This window comes from Heterocephalus glaber, unplaced genomic scaffold (genome assembly GCF_053883595.1).
Source record: "Heterocephalus glaber isolate CG9 unplaced genomic scaffold, H.glaber_assembly_v1.0 deba00001614, whole genome shotgun sequence".
Lineage (NCBI taxonomy): Eukaryota > Metazoa > Chordata > Mammalia > Rodentia > Bathyergidae > Heterocephalus > Heterocephalus glaber.
This window is the reverse complement of record NW_028258385.1, coordinates 352,174-368,716: the sequence shown is the minus strand read 5'-3', so window position 1 is coordinate 368,716 and position 16,543 is coordinate 352,174. Positions and strand designations below refer to the sequence as shown.

General features: G+C 50.3%; 1 pseudogene across 1 annotated transcript in view; it reads right to left on the bottom strand.

Annotated features, from left to right (window-relative positions):
* Positions 1-230: 230 nt before the first annotated feature.
* The window catches only part of LOC147822439 (coatomer subunit gamma-1-like), a 22,760-nt pseudogene continuing 6,447 nt past the window's right edge, over positions 231-16,543 (bottom strand). The window contains exons 12-23 of the transcript XR_015445657.1: positions 14,616-14,683; positions 14,303-14,491; positions 13,216-13,311; positions 11,135-11,376; positions 10,051-10,126; positions 8,730-8,833; positions 8,171-8,296; positions 7,927-7,995; positions 5,849-5,991; positions 4,051-4,189; positions 3,739-3,837; positions 231-696 (exon numbers count right to left, since the gene is read on the bottom strand). The product of XR_015445657.1 is annotated as a coatomer subunit gamma-1-like (transcript). The remainder of the gene's footprint in view (positions 697-3,738; positions 3,838-4,050; positions 4,190-5,848; positions 5,992-7,926; positions 7,996-8,170; positions 8,297-8,729; positions 8,834-10,050; positions 10,127-11,134; positions 11,377-13,215; positions 13,312-14,302; positions 14,492-14,615; positions 14,684-16,543) is intronic.

The window sequence follows — 16,543 nt, the reverse complement described above, 5'->3', positions numbered from 1 at the left end:
AGAAACAGGCACTTCCGGTGTATTTGGGCCACTCCTGGCTTGCCACTCACTGGACCCAACTAACGGAGCAGAAACCCGGGCATTAACCCCCGACCACTGGGACCCCCATTTATCATTTACAGAGGACGGCCGTGAAGGCACCCGAGGGGCTGGGTCCTGGGCAGGGCTGTGGGTGTAGAGGGGACAGGAGCGGGAAGGTGGAGCCCCAAGGATGAGCCTGCTGAAGAAGATGTCAGTCCATAAATACATGCTTGTTTATTATATAGGGAGGGGATATGTTTCTTTGGGGATAAATTCAAGAAGAGGTATGAACTTTATTCATTTGTGATGTCTCTTCCCTCACAGGCAAGACAGCATGATCTAGGAAAACCTAAAATAATCCTGTTTTAAAAAGCTACCTTCCAGCAGTTCTGAATGAGGGTACAGAATTCAAAACAAAAGCCATAATGATTCGTCTGTGTCTGAATACAGAAGCTGGGGAAGGGGTTTCCACCAGACTCGTGCTAAAGAAAGGCGAGACTTCTGCATAGTGTTGGGGAGGAGGATGGGCCTCTGTGGGGGCCTCTTAGCCCACAGATGCCAAGATGATGTCGACTGGCAACTCCTCTGAACTTTGGGCTGTCACCTGCATTGTCACTGTGTCCAAAAGCAGCAGCCACGAGCGCACGAGGATGTCATGACCACCCCGGAGCCCGCCTGGCAGGGAAGAGAGAGATAAGGCTGTGTGAGGCAGAAGGGCTGCAGGCCTGGCTGAGGCTGCTGTTTGCAACAGCTGATGAAGGCAGCACTGGAGAGCAGTGGGGTGAGGTCCCCAAGCTGGGCCTACGCAAGCCACTTGGCTTCAATGAGCCCCAGGATTTGCAACCACAGAGTGGAGGGAATAAGGATACCATTGTTCAGCTCCTGCCTAGCTCAAATGAATTCATGGAACGTTTAAGGCTGGTGCCTGATATGACAGAGGCGCTCACACAGGGATAGTCCCACCAAGACAAACCGCACAGCAGGTGGCTGCAGGGCCCAGGGGACCAAGCTGCTTCAATGTGGCCAGAAAGGATGGGGGTGGAGGCTGTCAGCTGTAAGCAGACATCCGCCCAACCCTGAGTATAAACACTCAGCCAAAATTTAAAAAGTCCCATTTCCTTACACTAAGTGTTATACGTATAACTATTCACACAGCATCGTTATCTCAAAGAGAAGTGCAGATGCTGAAATATTCACATGTGAAATGCTGGCGGGTGAGTGCAGGTGCTGCTAATGTGGAGGCTGGGGGATGAACTCTGGGGTTCGTTACACTCTTCCATCTTTGTGTACATCTGAAAATTTCTAAACGGAGACGCTTGAATGCCCATTGATGGTGCTGGAGATCCAACTCAGGGCCTCCCACATGCTAAGTAGCCGCTGTACCGCTAAGCTCAATCCCTGGCCCCAAATGCCTATTGTTAGAAAAGAGCAACCAGGGCTGGAGATTTAGCTCAGTGGTTCCAGTGCCTGACTCAAAAGTGCAAGGTTCTGAGTTCAATCTCCAGTCCCCCCAAAAAAATTAATTAAAAAAAAAAAAGAGCAACCAGAATTGGCTGTGGTGCCACATGCCTGTAATCCCAGCACTTGGGAAGCAGAGGCAAGAGGATTGCCATGACTTTGAGGCCAGCCTGGGCTACACAGCGAGATTCTTATCTCCAAACAAACAAACAAAAAGAGTAACCATGCCAATAGACACTCAGACAAGGAAAAGTAGGCATACCACTGAACAAGAAATACAAATGGAAGATGGCTAACTTCATTCCAAACAGAAGAAATGGACATTAAAACTACACGAAGATAACATTTTTCACCCAGACCAGCAAAAGTCATAAAGTTTGATGCTATCTTCTGTTGTCCCCAGTGTCGAAGGAAAGGCATATGATTCTTAAGGACAACTGGGAATTATTTACCAAAAGGAGAAATGTCAATCACTTTGACCCGGTTGTGTCCTGGGAAATTTAACACAGATACTCTCAGTGTGCACATATGAAATAAGTGTGAGTGATTAGTCATAGCATCATTGGCCATAACAAAAAATTGGTAACAACTAAATGTCCATCACTAGGGGGCAATTCCATGAAATACAGTACATCTATACAATGGGTTACTGGGCTGTCATAAAAAGGGATTAGGGATTCATGCAGTTTGGGATAATGAAAAAGTTCTGGAGATGGATCCTGCTGATGGTAACACAACAGTGTGAAAGTACCTAATGCACTAAATTGTACACTTAAAAATAGTAAATTTTTTTAGCCAGGTGTGGTGGCACAGGCCTGTAATCCCAGCACTCTGGGAGGCTGAGGCAGGTGGATTACAAGTTCAAGTCCAGCCTGGACAACTTAGCAACTTAGTGAGACCCTGTTTTAAAATATATATATAAAGGGAGCCAGGGATTTAGCTCAGAGGTTCCACTGCCTGCCTCGAAAGCCCAAGGTCCCGAGTTCAATGCCCAGTACCAAAAAAACCAAACCAAAACAAAAAATAAAATATACATAAAGGGCTAGGGATATAGCTCAGTGCAAGGGCCCTGGGCTCAATCCCCAGTAACACCCTCCAAAAAAATTTACATTTTTTCTTTTTTCCTTTTTGTGGTACTGGTTATTGAACCTTTTCACTGAACTATATCCCCAGCCCTTTTTGTGTATTTTTAAATTTTGAGGGCCAGAGATGTAGCTCAGTTGTTCCGCCACCTGCCTCGCAAGCGCAAGGACCCGAATTCGATCCCTGGTACCAAAAAAAAAAGTATGATCCTCTTGCCTCACCTTCCCAGAAGGATGGGATTGCAGGTATGCACCATCATGCCTAGCTTATTATATATATTTAACCATAATTAAGAGGTGAAAGAATAAGAAAGCTCTACATATTGACAAGGATCATCCCCAGGCACACTATAAAGTGAAAAAGTCAAGTGCAGAACAATGTATACCATTTATACATCTGAGTTTAACAATGGAAATGTATTCCTATTAACTTCTTTTTGCAGTTATGGGGATGGAACCCAGGCCTCACACATGAGGCAATCACTCTATTACTGAGCTAACCCACAGCTCTTTTTATTTATTTTTTGGTACCAGGGATCGAACTTGGGACCTTGTGCTTGCAAGACAGGCAGTGGAACCACTGAGCTAAAGCCCCGGTCCCAGCTTTTTTTATTTTGAGACATGGTCTTGATAATTTGCCAGGGCTGGGCAGACACTTTCAGTCCGCCTGCCTCAGCCTCCCAAGTAGCTGAGATTACAGCTTCCTATATTTTTACAGCCATAAAATGACCAGATGATACACAGGCAGTTTATAACAGTGTCACCTGCTAGATGGGTGGCAACAAAGGTAGGGAAGGGGGACATCTTGTCACAGGTCTCTTTTTATACTTTGTGAATTTTTTCCCCTTTTTTTATGGTACTGGATTTTTTTTTTTCTGTACCAGGGATCAAACTCAGAACCTTGCGTTTACAAGGCAGGCGTGGTGCCACTGAGCTAAATCCCCAGGCCTTTTGTGGTACTGGATTTTGAACCCAGGGTCTCTGCACTGAGTCACATTCCCAGCCCATATCTTGAAACAAGGTCTCACTAAGTTGCCCAGGTGGGACTTGAACTTGCAATCCTCCTGCCTTGGCCTCCAAGTCTAGGATTCCAAGTGTGCAAGATTTAGAAGCAGTGGACCCTGACTCCTCATGTCCCAGTGGGGTCCCCAGCCCTCCCCCTGGAAGTGCTGCTCACCTGCCAGGAGCAGTGTGTGTGTGTTCTTGTTGTCTGGCACTTTGTCTGACCTCTCACACACTTGCATTCCCAGGAGCTTCACAATGTTGCCCACAGCCTCTGTTGGACAAAACAGCAGAGTTCAGCCAAGTAGCTTGTTTTTGTGGCACTGGAGACCAAACCCAGGGCCTGTGCAGGCCTCTCAGTCCTAAATCTTGTACCCAGGCGCTGAAGGCTCAGGGAAGTGGCTCTGCTCAGGCAGGAAGGAGAGGAGGCCATCAGCAGCCCGAGGGTCTGGAAGGCAGGTGGTGGAGACAGCAGCTGGGCCCTTACCTTCCAGCGTCTTGATGGTGGATAGCGTGAATGTCTCCTCCTTTTCAAACTCGTCCCCCACCTCATCCCAGGCAGCTTCAAAGTTCACTTTCATGACCTTCTGGATGTGATCAGCCACACTGACCTCCAGGTCCTCCAGCTAGGAAGAAGGTGGAGTCAGACACTATTTCTTTTTTCTTTAGTTCTTTTATTGGTACATTTTAGGTATACAATTCATTTACATTTATCATTGGGTGTTTGTACCTGTACATGATGTATCTTGGTTATTTTTTTTCCCCATTACCTGTGCGCTCTTCACCCCCTCCACCCTTCCCTATTTACATAGATTTCATTTCCATTTTTTTTTTCTTTTCTCATAGTTTTTCCTTTCCCCTTCCCCTCCCTTCACTCCTTCGAGTCAGACACTATTTCCAGGGGATGGAGTTCTCTGTGTGCACCTCACACCCCTGGGCACTGTCCTCAACTCTCCACCTGTGCCCAGGTGTGTGTGCCTGGCACTGAGGCATGGCAGGCTCCGGGGACAGAGCAGTGTGCCAGGGCAGTGGCCCTCAGAGCCAAGTGGTGCTCCTTCAACATGAAACTCTCTCACCCCTAGTGTCAATCTACCAGTGTCCTGCTCGTCCTAGAGTTGTTAGCTGTGGGACACAGGATACTCAGGTCTGCCTCCTGTGCCTGTCTGTCCGAGGGGACCACACAAGGTTCCAGAGCAGCAGCGATTTTTTTTTCTTGGTTTTTTGAGACAAGGTCTTGTATATAGTCCAGACTAGCCCTGAACTATGTAGCTCAGGCTGGCCTGGAATGCATGGCGCTCCTCCTGCCTCAGCCTCTCCAGTGCTGGGATGACAGGTGTATACCACCAGGCCCAGCAGTGGCCATTTGTGTTTCAGCAGGTTCTCCCTCTGCTCTCAACTGTGACCTCTGGGCCTGACACACTGGCACCCTGGCTACATCTCCACTGGGAACTTTTATTGAATTTTTTTTTGTACCGGGGATCGAACTCAGGACCTTGTGCTTTTGAGGCAGGCATCGGAACCACTGAACTAAATCCCTGGCCTCCACTAGAAACTTGACAGTGGCCACCCCGCCACCACCATGGACTGACTGCAGCTACTGAAGGTCCTGTCACACAGACCCTCAGGGAGCCCTGAAGGTGGAATCTGGGGTGGACATAAGCAAGGCCCAGCTCCTGCAGCAGAAGGAAGCCAGGCTCAGCTCTCAAGGAGCAGAGTCTGAGGGCCATGTGGGCTTGCATGTGGCCCCCTCAACTATGGCCCCACGGTGACACGGGGTGAAAGTCAGCTGTGCTCCACAGTGGCTGTCCCTTGAGGAGGAGGCTTGCTGGTCCGTCTCTGAACACCATGATCTGCACTGCAGTGGCACTGGGCCAGGCCCCTGCTCACACTCCAGAGGGACCCCGCACGCTCGGAGAACAGGCATGGGAAGGGCTTTTCAGGATATGCAACAATTGCCTGCCAAACAGATGGGTCCGATTTACCTAGAAAGTAGTGTGACAATAGGACTTGAAGTCCTGAAGTCATGCTCACCCTTTGACCAAACAGGAATCTATCCTAAAGAAATAATGTGATGGGACACTGAGGCAGGAGAATCTCCAGGAGTTCGAGGTCAGCCTGGGCTACATAGTTCAAGGCCAGTCTGGAGTCCCCCGCGAGGTCCTTGGTCAGGAGGTTTGGGGGAAGTTCTTGCTAGTGACAAACCCTGCTGTCAACTCCATGCAGGAGTGCCAGGATCCTACGGAATCCCAGACCTGGGACCCCAGCAGTCAGCCTGCCCCGCTTACCTGGAACACCATGTGCTTGGTGAAGACGTGTTTCATGCAGTGGACGACGTACTCCGTCTCCAACTCAGTGAGGGCCACAGGCTCAGGAGAGGACTTGAAGAGGGGCCCCAGCCCTTGGAACTCTGGCACTGCTGCCAACTGCTCTGAAACCCACAAGCCACATGCGCTTAGCTTTTCTACCCCCAGGCCAATTTAAGAATACTTTTTTTTCCCACATGTACAGGAGAATGAAGCCAGGGCCTTTGCACTGAGTTACATTCCCAGTCCTTTTTAATTTTAAAACAGATTCCACAAGTTGAACTTGCAATCCTCCTGCCTTGGCAGAGTGCTAGGATTCCAAGTGCACACCACCACATCTAGGTATGATGGTTTCTATTCAGGTGCCATGGCCAATTCTCAAGGTCTCCCACCTACCCAAAACACACATGGTGTCTACAGCACTGGCTACTTGCTATTTCCTGAACAGTCTGCATCTTGCTCACTTGCTCAAATTGTACCCCACAGGGACCTCTCCTCCCCTGTCCTTGGAAGACTTTAGAAGCAAAGCCAGCACGGAGAACTGTCCTAGGCCTGACCCCAGCTGGAGGCTCCTTTGCCTTTAGAGACACAGCAAGGATTCTTGAAAAGAAAAGTAGGGACCAGGAAAAGACTAGGAAGATGAAGTGCACACTGCTATAGCTACACAATCAGCAAAGAACAAGTCAGCCCTTAACACTGTCCAATTAAGACACACAGCCCTGGGTATGGTCACATGTGCCTGGAATCCCAGCACTCAGGAGGCTGAAGGAGGAGGATCACTGTGAGTTCAAGGCCAGCCTGGACTACTTAATGAGACCTTGGCTCAAAACACACACACACACACACACACACACACACGCAAGCCTACAATGCCAGCTGTGCTTTCCCTTGCTCTATGGCCATGGGCCACCCATGTTAAGCTGCAAGGCTTGTGGTCCTGTGTTGGAGCAGCAGCGGGACACCAAACACCCCATTCATCTCAGGCCGCTGTCTGGGTGTGGAAGGGAATGTGTTAACAGGAGACACAACTCTGGAATGGGATGGAGAAAGGGGGGTTTGTGGTTGATTGGTGGCACCAAGAAGAAGGCGGGCCACTGCTATGACAGATGCACAACACAGCCAGATGGCAGGGAGAACTATTCAGCTCACAGAGGATCAGAGTAGACGGAAGTAAGGCGCTCGAGAGAGCAGGAAAGGCTTCCAGAAGGAGGTGCAGGCAAGCCCAGGATGGAGCAATGAAGTGCAACAAGAGCTCAGCACCTCAATATGGTCTCTCCTCTCACGATAGGAGCCTTGACAGGCACTAGAGCTCAGTGAGGGTACTTGCCCCGCACATTTGAGGCCCAGAGGGGAGGATGGACGTGTGGACTGAACACAGGGAATCTAAAATGTGCCACAGTCTCCGAGTCCCGGTGGGGTAGGCTCCAGAAGCAGCTCCAAGCCACTTTCCCCTGTACCTTAATTCCAGCATGTTCCATCTTCTACCTGTGCCAACCACTCTCTGCTGGAGCTAGACACCAGCTGGACCTCACAACCTCCTGGCACACCAAAGGTGCTGACAAACCAGAGACCCCATCAAGTTCTTACTCTTGTTCTCAGTTGTGGTACTGGGAATTGAACCCAGGGCCCTGCGCATGCTAGACAAGTGTTCTAGTACTGAGCTACACCCCTGGTCTCTAAAGTTGTTTTTTTTTTTTTCTTTCGGTACTAGAGATCGAACTTGGGTCCTTGCCCTTGTGCAGCAGGCAGCAAAACCACTGAGCTAAATCCCTGGCCCTGGGTTTTTTTTTTTTTGAAACAGCATCTCACTATATAGCTCAAAGCTCATAAAAACAGAAAGAAATGAAAAAAGCTCAGGCTGGCCTCAACCTTGTGGCAATCCTCCTGCATCAGCCTCTTGAATTCTGGAAGACAGGTGTCTGGCACCATGTCTACCTTAAAGTGCTCACTTTTAATCCCCGAGGAGACCCTACCTGGCCCATGGGATCAGTATTTTAGGCCTTGGAGGGTAGCGGACCCCATACTGACCCCAGTGGTTGGTTTGGGGCACTCTTACTCACCCTGGAAGATCTCCTGCCGGGTGGCTGACACTTTCTCAGGCTGTTTGGTGGCTGTGATGGGGGTGCTTTCTGCAGGAGTAGACACACAGGGTGACCAACAACTCCGGGCACAGGAGGCAGGGGCGCTGGCCCACTGGTGTTACCCACAGTATAAATTCCAACTCCTGAAAGTGAGGACCCTGCCCACCCTGGCGAAGTTCCAGGATTGGCAGCCAAGGCAACCATCTAGGGAGCCCACCCTCACCTGGTCTCTGCTCAGCCATGGGTGTGGTGGCCAGGGGCACAGACTTGAGGTCAAAGGGTTTCTCCGATGGCTCAAGGGTGTACTGCTGCAGAGCTCTCTCCAGCCCAGGGATGGACACAGTCAGACCTAGAGGCCAGCGGAGCAAGGTCACCTGACAGTACAACAGAAGGCGAGAGGACTGCAGGAGGGGAGTGGTCTGAACAGGAGCAAACTGATTAACACTTTCAACCTCTGCTCAGCAAATAAACACAGATACCAAGTGACTTATCAAAGGTAAACTGGTGTGAAGACACAAGCTTTTATTGTTTTTTGGTTTTGGTACCGGGGATCGAACTCAGGACCTTGGGCTTCCAAGGCAGGCACAGCACCACTGAGCTAAATCCCTGGCCCCACAAGTTTTTATTAATGACAAGTGTTCCCACTTACTAGGCTGTTTCCACTCTGATGACCTTGTGTCCCCCAAGGTCATGGCAATGCCATGTGGCCGCCAGACAAGTTCAGCCATGTCTCAGATTCCTCTGCCCAAGGAGCAGAGGGCCATAGATGCCACCAGACTCACCGTTTAGGATGTAGCCGGCATTGAGCACCTTCTGCTTCTGCTCCAGGACATTCAGGTAGAAGGTGGCTCGGTCCCTCACTTCATTGTCATCGTCCATCACACACCTGCAGCCAGGACACAAGGTGCTCCTGACGGGGCCTGGCAGGGACAGCAGGAAGGATCCTGCAGGGTGTCACCAGGGGCAGTGGGGGGAGTAGGTCTCCTGAAACCGGGGGGGGGGGGGACCTAGCAACATTTGAACCTGCGCATCAACACACACAGGAGCCAGGGGTGTGGCTCAGTGGAGGTGCAAAGCCCTGGGTTCCATCCCCAGTGAGGGTGGCACTTCTATCTCCAACAGCCTATGTCAGTAACCACTTCCCCAAGAGACAGGACAACCCATTTGCAATGTGAAAACTTGGATATGAACATTCATGGCAGTGTTGCTGATAACAGCCCCACAATAGAAATAACCCAAATGTAATTTATCTACAGAGTGAAACATTTGGTAACAGAAAGGAATAGCTGGGCATGGTCTCATGTGCCTGTAGTTCCAGCTACTTTGGAGCCCGAGACAGGAGGATTGTTTGAGGGCAGCCTGGGCAACATAACAAGGCCTTGTCAAGATAAGAAATAAAAAGGGGTGGGAGGCACCTAAGTGGTAGAGTGCCTGCCCAGTATATGCAAGGCACTGGTTCAATCCTCAGTACCACCAAAAAGAAAAAAAAAAAAGGAAGGAGGGAAGAAAGAAAGGGAGGAAAAAGAAAATAGGACTAAAGTACTGGAGCATGCTACAAAAGTAATTCACTTTAAAAATATGGATAAAAGGCAGACAGGAGAGACTGGAGGGGAATGGCTATAAAATGGAAAGTTTCTTTTTGGGGTGAAAGAAATGCTTTAAATTTATTTATTTTAAATTTTTATTTATTCTTTTGGGATCTCGCTAAGTTAGCCCAGGCTGGCCTTGGAACTCATGGCAATCGTCCTGTCTCAGCCTCTGGAGTGCTGGGATTACAGGTGTGTGCCACCATGCCCGCTAATAAAGCTATTTTTAAAAATGGAACACTCCAGTTACAAATAGTCACTTGTGAGGGCCGGGGATTTAGCTCAGTAGTTCCGCCACCTGCCTCGCAAGTGCAAGGACCTGAGTTCAATCCCCGGTACCAAAAAAAACAAACAAACTACAAATAGTCACTTGTGGGTGATGGGATTCACGCATTGCTTTTCTATTTTATTTTTTCATATCATCAACAGCTCTGTACATTTTCTCCCCTCTTCGTTAAAAGATAAAGGAAAGCTGCCTGCGCAAGCCAACACTGTCCCAGGGTGGGCCCAGACTCACCTCTTCAGCAGCACCAGGATGCTGGGCACCATCTCTTCGTTCTGGGCTCCGAACTTGGCCAGAGCACTCACGGCACCTGCACAGAAAGCAAAGGTGGTTTAGGAGCTCCCTGTGGCGCCACACCACACTAGCCTTGGAACCACTTGACCCCACACACCACATCTACTGCGAGGGGCAGGGAGCCAGCACTGCCAGTGGCTCCCAACCTAGGGTCCCAGGAACCATTTTCACACCAACTGCGACAAGGCCATGGAAGCGGCCTATGATGTCAGGCTTCTCAGTTTCCAAACAGCCCCCATTCGCAATCAAGCCTTAGGTCCATACAAACCAGGAAATGACCAGTACTTAGTGAGTATCAGCTGCTAAAAGGAAAGCTGCCTAATGGGATGGCATAAAAGGAAAATAAAATATAAACAAAATTAAGGTTAAGTAAAGGATGGTTGCAAACAGAATGGCGGTACATGCCCGTAATCCCAGCACTTGAGAGGCTGAGGCAGGAGGGCTGCTGCGAGTTCAAGGCCAACCTGGTCTACATAGTGATTTCAAGCCCAGCCTGAACTATACAGTGAGACTCAGGCTCAAAAAAAAAGAGCCGGGGCTGTGGCTCAGTGATGCAGCACCTGCCTGGCAAGCGTGAGGCCCTGAGTGCAATTCCTGGTATCAAAAAAAAAAAGTCAAGCAGGGCATGGCAGTGCACTTGGTAGGTTGAGGCAGGCAATCCCAACTTTGCACCCAGCCTGGGCTACATAGCAAGATCCTGCCTAAAAGAATAAAAAGAGTGCCAGGGATTTAGCTCAGTGGTTCTGCCAACTGCCTCATAAGCACAAGGTCCTGAGTTCAATCCCTAGTACCAAAAAAAAAAAAAAAAAGAATAAAAAGATACTTCTAAAAAAAGAAGAAAAGAGTCAACGAATTACAGAAGTTACATCCCTACCATTTAACTAGATGACATCTAAACTCCTTTCCACAATGATGTGAAATCAGCTTGTGATGCGAGGACATGCACCATGCAGGTCCCTCTGCAGGGCCACTCCTTTGAGTGGAGAAGGATCCGGGAGCCCCATCTGCCCGCACCCAGACGCACCTGCCCGGACCTCCTTGTGCTCCAGCACCACACGGTTATAGATGAAGCGGATGTACTTGGAGGGGTTGTTGGTCTTGGGCCCCTCCTGGCCCAGCAGATGCAGGATGCGCGTGGCCAGCACCGTGAATTCACAGTCCTCAATGAACTTGCACAGGTGCGACAACCCTGTCTCTGCTCTCTGAGTTCTCCTCAATGATGCTGATGATGCAGTCCACAATGGCACGCTTGTACTCAAAGCCACCCTGTGGGAAGGACAGAGCTGAGCCTGAAGCCAGAGCCCGGCCAGACCTGGGACCAGGAACGGCAGGCCACACTGGAGCCTTGAGGCACTGGCTCGCTGGGCCTCGGCCTCTGGCCTAGCTTCGGACTGGGCTCTTCTGCTGCTAACAGGAAGAGTTTAATGGGAACATTTCACAGCCCACTTTTCGTCCTGACTGAGATGAGACCCAGACAGAATGGGTGGGATAGCTGCTGCAGACAATGGCATGGCAGGTCCCCAAAATATCAGACACAGAATCATCACTGACCTGGCAATTCTACTTCCAGCTGTGCACCCTGCTGAGCTGAGAGCAGAGCCTAACAACCAGAAGGTAAAAGTGTCCTGAGTGCCCACCCAGGGTTGAAAAGATCCAGACCTGTGGTCTACACTCACCAGGCCTTAAGAAGGAAGGGCATTCTGACACGGGCTGAAACCTGGATAAACCTGGAGGACATGGTGCTATGTGAACTAAAACAGGCAGAAAGAGACCAGTCCTGTCCAATGCCACTTTCTGTCAGGGACAGAAAATGGAATGACAACCCTGGGGCCTGGGAGGAGGGGAACAACGCACAGCTAGTTGTTAACAAGGACACACCTGCAGCTGAAAATGTCACCATCATGAGATGGATGGTGACGAGGGTTGTGCACAGTAGATGTTAATGAGAGGGGGAAAGTTAAGAGGCCAGAGGTGCGAAGCATGTAACTTAGCAATAGGAACTACTTCGGGTGGTGGTCCTGGGTTGACAGCACCATCCGAAGAGGAAATCCCTCCTGAATCTGATGTCAGCAGACTGTTACCAAGGAAAACTAAATAAATTCCCTAGCTTTACTTGATCTTTTTTTTTGAGACAGGGTCTTGCTAGGTAGGTCAGGCTGGCCTCGAACTTGCAGGGATCCTTCTGCCTCAGCCTCCCAAGTGCTGGGATTACAGGTGCGCCCACCACGCTCAGCTCGCTTGGTCTTAAGTGACTTTAGAAAAACATGAATTTGGGAAGTCTCACAGCTAGGCGATGTTATTGGTCTCCAGCAGCTCTGCTGTAGACAACACCTGTGCTAAAGCCATCTAATGTGTTCAGAACTGAGCAACACCCTCCACCTCGCAGAGTGTGCAGTTTTAAACATTTTGAATTAGTAGCCATACTTAAAACTCAGGAACAAACAGGGATGGAGGGTCACAGGACCGCACACTGCATACTGTCTCTGAAGAGCCAGGCCAGGAGCTGAGGGCTTAGGAAGTGTCAGTGGTCCCCTCTCTCCTGGTGCCCCTGGACACCCCAGACACCCAGGGCAATGGCTTCTCTATTGCTGGATCCTTGACCCCTCTGGGGCAGGGCAGGGGAACCACTTAGCTGGAGACCAAATCTAGCCTGTGAAAATTTGCTTCTGCTCCTGGGAAATGAATGGGTCTTGCTGAGACATTAACAAGTGCAATCACTAATCCATGTGAGGAACTAACATAGCACCCATGTCACATTATTAAAGCCAGTTTCATAAGACACCACCCCGGGAGCTCCTAGAACAGTCCGAATATTTCTTTGCTCAACTCCACCAGTAGAGAACATGCGTTTTATCATCTCAGCAACAAGCATCACCTCCGGGCACCTGAGCAATGGCAGGCTGGTGAGTCACTGTGTCATTACTGTGACTATGCTTACATCATGTATGCATGGGTGTTTAAAGGGCCACAGGCACCAGGTAAACAGCTGGTTAACAGGGTGAGCGAGGCACACCCACAAAGAGGAGCTCTCACTCCACATGGAGCACGCAGCCAGCAGCTAGCTCACTTCCTGCCCTTGCAGATCCCCAACAGCCTCAGCCTTACCTCTTCCCGCAGCATGGTGAACAGGAAGTTCATGAGGACAGTGTGTTTGTGAGGATGCTTCTGACACAGGGCACTGATGGCCTGGACAATCACCACCTGGGTCAGGCAAGACCAGTGTGAGAGTAGCCTTGTGAGTCACTTCCTGAGTGCCAAGGAAGTATCTCCCTGTTGGCAAGGCCCAGTTCTGGGAGTGACACTAGGGCAGGGAGACAGGACTACACTGGCATGCTGGGGAGCCTGTGATCCCTAGCCACCAAATAGGTGGTTCACAAAGGGGTACCCACAGCAGACCTGGTCTCCCCAGAAGAGAATCCAGGCTCCCCAGCCCTGCTCTCCTCACCAGCAACCTTTAGTGACTGCAGGTTTAGGTTCTCTGTGGCATGCCCCTTGCCTGAAATCATCCAGCTCACTCGTTCGGCTTTAAAAAAAAATTTTTTTTTTTTTTGGTACTGGGAATCAAACTCAGGACCTTGCACTTGCCAAGCAGGCACGGTGCCACTGAGCTACATCCCCAGTCCTTTTTTAGTTTTTTGAGTCAGGGTCTCGCTGCATAGTCCAAGTTGGCCTTGAATCTGTGGTGATCCTCCTGCTTCTGTATCCCGAGTGCTAGGGTTACAGGTGTGTGCTACCAGGCCAAGCTCGAGCTCACTCATTTGTTTACTTAATGCTTATCCACTGGAGAGAAAAGCAGCACTTTTCAATGAGCAGTCTGGCTGTGTTCTCCAGGCTGGTCTCCAACTCACTATGTACCCCAGGTGGACCTCACACTTGGCAATTCTCCTGTCTTGGGCTCCTGGGTGCTGGGATTACGTGCCCCCAAAAAGGAAGCTCTATGAGAGCAGGTCCCTGTCCTATTTACTGCTGTGTTCCCTTCTCCTCAAACTCTACAGTGAACAGCCAGTGGTTAATAAATTCTTAAAGAATGAATCGGTGAACCCGACTATCCCAGAAGGGCCGAGTGGAAGAGGGCAGGAGATGGGGCTGTGCACATTCTCAGAGCTGAAGACCTACAGGGTGACATCCCTGCTGAAGGTCCCCCGGCAGCACGAGGCAGCAGGCCTGGAGCCCTCCCAGCCTGGCACAGCACCTTGAACTCATCCGAGATCTCCAACATGAAGGACGAGATCTGCTTCATCAGGCGGTCAATGCTGCTCTCACTGCCTGTCTTGAGCAGTGTGGTGATGGCCAGTGTGACGATGCTGCGGTTCGAGTCTGTGACCAAGTTCTCAAGGTCCAGGTTGCAGGCAGTCACGGCGGATGGGTGCTTCATGGCCACCTGGTTGGGGGAGGACAGGGACAAAGAGGGCAGGACCCATCTGTCACTCCCTGTGCAGGGCTGAGTCCGGTCTCAGTGTCCCGAGGATCATAGGGACTGGGTCTGCCCAAACCTGTACCCCTACCTTATTGAGGGTGCGGACGGCAGCGTAACGGAGCGCAGCCTTGGGGGAGCTGCAGAAGAGCTGGAGCACTGTGGGGACACAGGGGACACATATCGGGAACTGCACAGCAGGAGCAAGGGCAATTGTACCCTCTGAGCCACAGCCGAGCTCAGCTCAGATCCCAGCATGGCCCGAGCTGCCAGCACAGCACAGGGCTCCCAGGGACGGGTGCCAGCTGTGCCTACCGAGCTCCAGGCCAGGCACCAGGGGCAGCTGCTGCCAGCCCTGTGTCACTGGTTCCTCACATTGGAGTGGGCAGCAGCAACTACCATGCTTCCTTCCAGAGAAGGAGACTGAAGCAGGAGGGGTAAAGCAGCTGAAGTGCCCTGAGGTTGGCAGCCAGCTGGTGGCAGTGCAGGATTAGAACCTAGGGCTGGCCACATCTGCAGCCTGGGCTCTTAGCCACTAGGAAGTCAAACTTCACACTTCTCTCACAGTATCCACAAGGAAGCAGCAGGGCTTCCCCATGGTGCTGGGAATGGAGGAATAAAGTCCTCTCTGAAGCCACCAGGATAGCTGGGCACTGTGATTCACCTGTAATCCCAGCTACCTGGGAGGCTGAGCAAGGAGGATTGCAAGTTTGAGACTATCTGATAGACAACCCAGCTACATCTTGTGCCTCAATGCCATTTTGTACCTGTGCTTAAACAAAGTGCTTGCACATAAAAAAAAAAAAAAAAAAGCACCCAAAACCCCCACATCCTGCTTGGCAGTAAACTTGCTACAGTTTCAGGATGCTTTGTAGCTCACCTACTACATGTGAAACTTCCTTGTACCCCCCACTAACCTGGCACAGTTCTGGTTCTGTAAGATTCTGCTTGCTCTCCCCTGCGCCCTCCCCAACTGAAATCATGATTTAAAAGGAGAAATCAAACTGCTTCCCATTGCCGAGGAACCTTTCTAGGCGCTAGCTCCCCTCGGCCGCCAGCTGTAATAAATGGGCTTGAATCTGACACAGAGTGTGGCCCATCCCTATTGTCCAAACTCACTCATCCACAACACCTAGACTTGGACAACTTAGGAAAACCCTGCTCAAAATTAAAAAGATTAACCGCTGCCTGCCTCCCAAGCGCAAGGTCCCGAGTTTGATCCCTGGTACCAAAAAAACAACAAAAAAAAACAAAACTAGAGAGGCAGCTCAGTGATAAGAATACCTCTCAGTAAGATTCCCAGCACTGCAAAATAAACAAATAAACCTCGGTGTGGTAGCACACACCTACAATCTCAGCTCTGGCAAGTTGAGGCAGGAAGATCACAAGTTCTAGTCCAGCCTGGGCAACTTAGTAAGCCCTTGTCTTAAAATGAAAAGGGCTGGTAGCTCAATGCAAAGGCCCTGAGTTCAATGCCCAGTATGGCTAAATAAACAAAAGACCAGTTTATTTCCCATCTCTAGGAGAGCTGCATCAGGTAGCAAATCCTCTCTGCCCTGCTCCCAGGAGCTCAGAGCTAAAGTTTTCACTTAACCACATGGCAACTGGGGTTACCGTTAGCCGGGGATTTAGCTCAGTGGTTCCGGCACCCGTCTTGAAAGCGCAAGGACCTGAGTTTGAACCCCGGTACCAAAAAAACCCACAAAAAACTGGGGTTGCCGTCTTCAGGGGCTCCCTCATCCCTTTATTCATCACTTGGCTTCCATTATCTTGTATTTTTTAAATTTTTCTTTACTTAAATAGGACCATCCTTATTTCAAAAGCTCTACTTTATGGTTTCCATTACCCTGGAGACAGGGGATATGGATGAGCACACAGAGCAGTGGGTGAACTCACCTGTTCCTTCTGTGCTTGTTCACAAGGGGGCAGGGAGACCTCCCTCCAAACCTGAATCCCATCTCTCGGCCTGACTGGGTTTACAACATCACTGTGGGGATTACTAGAAATACATGGGGGTCT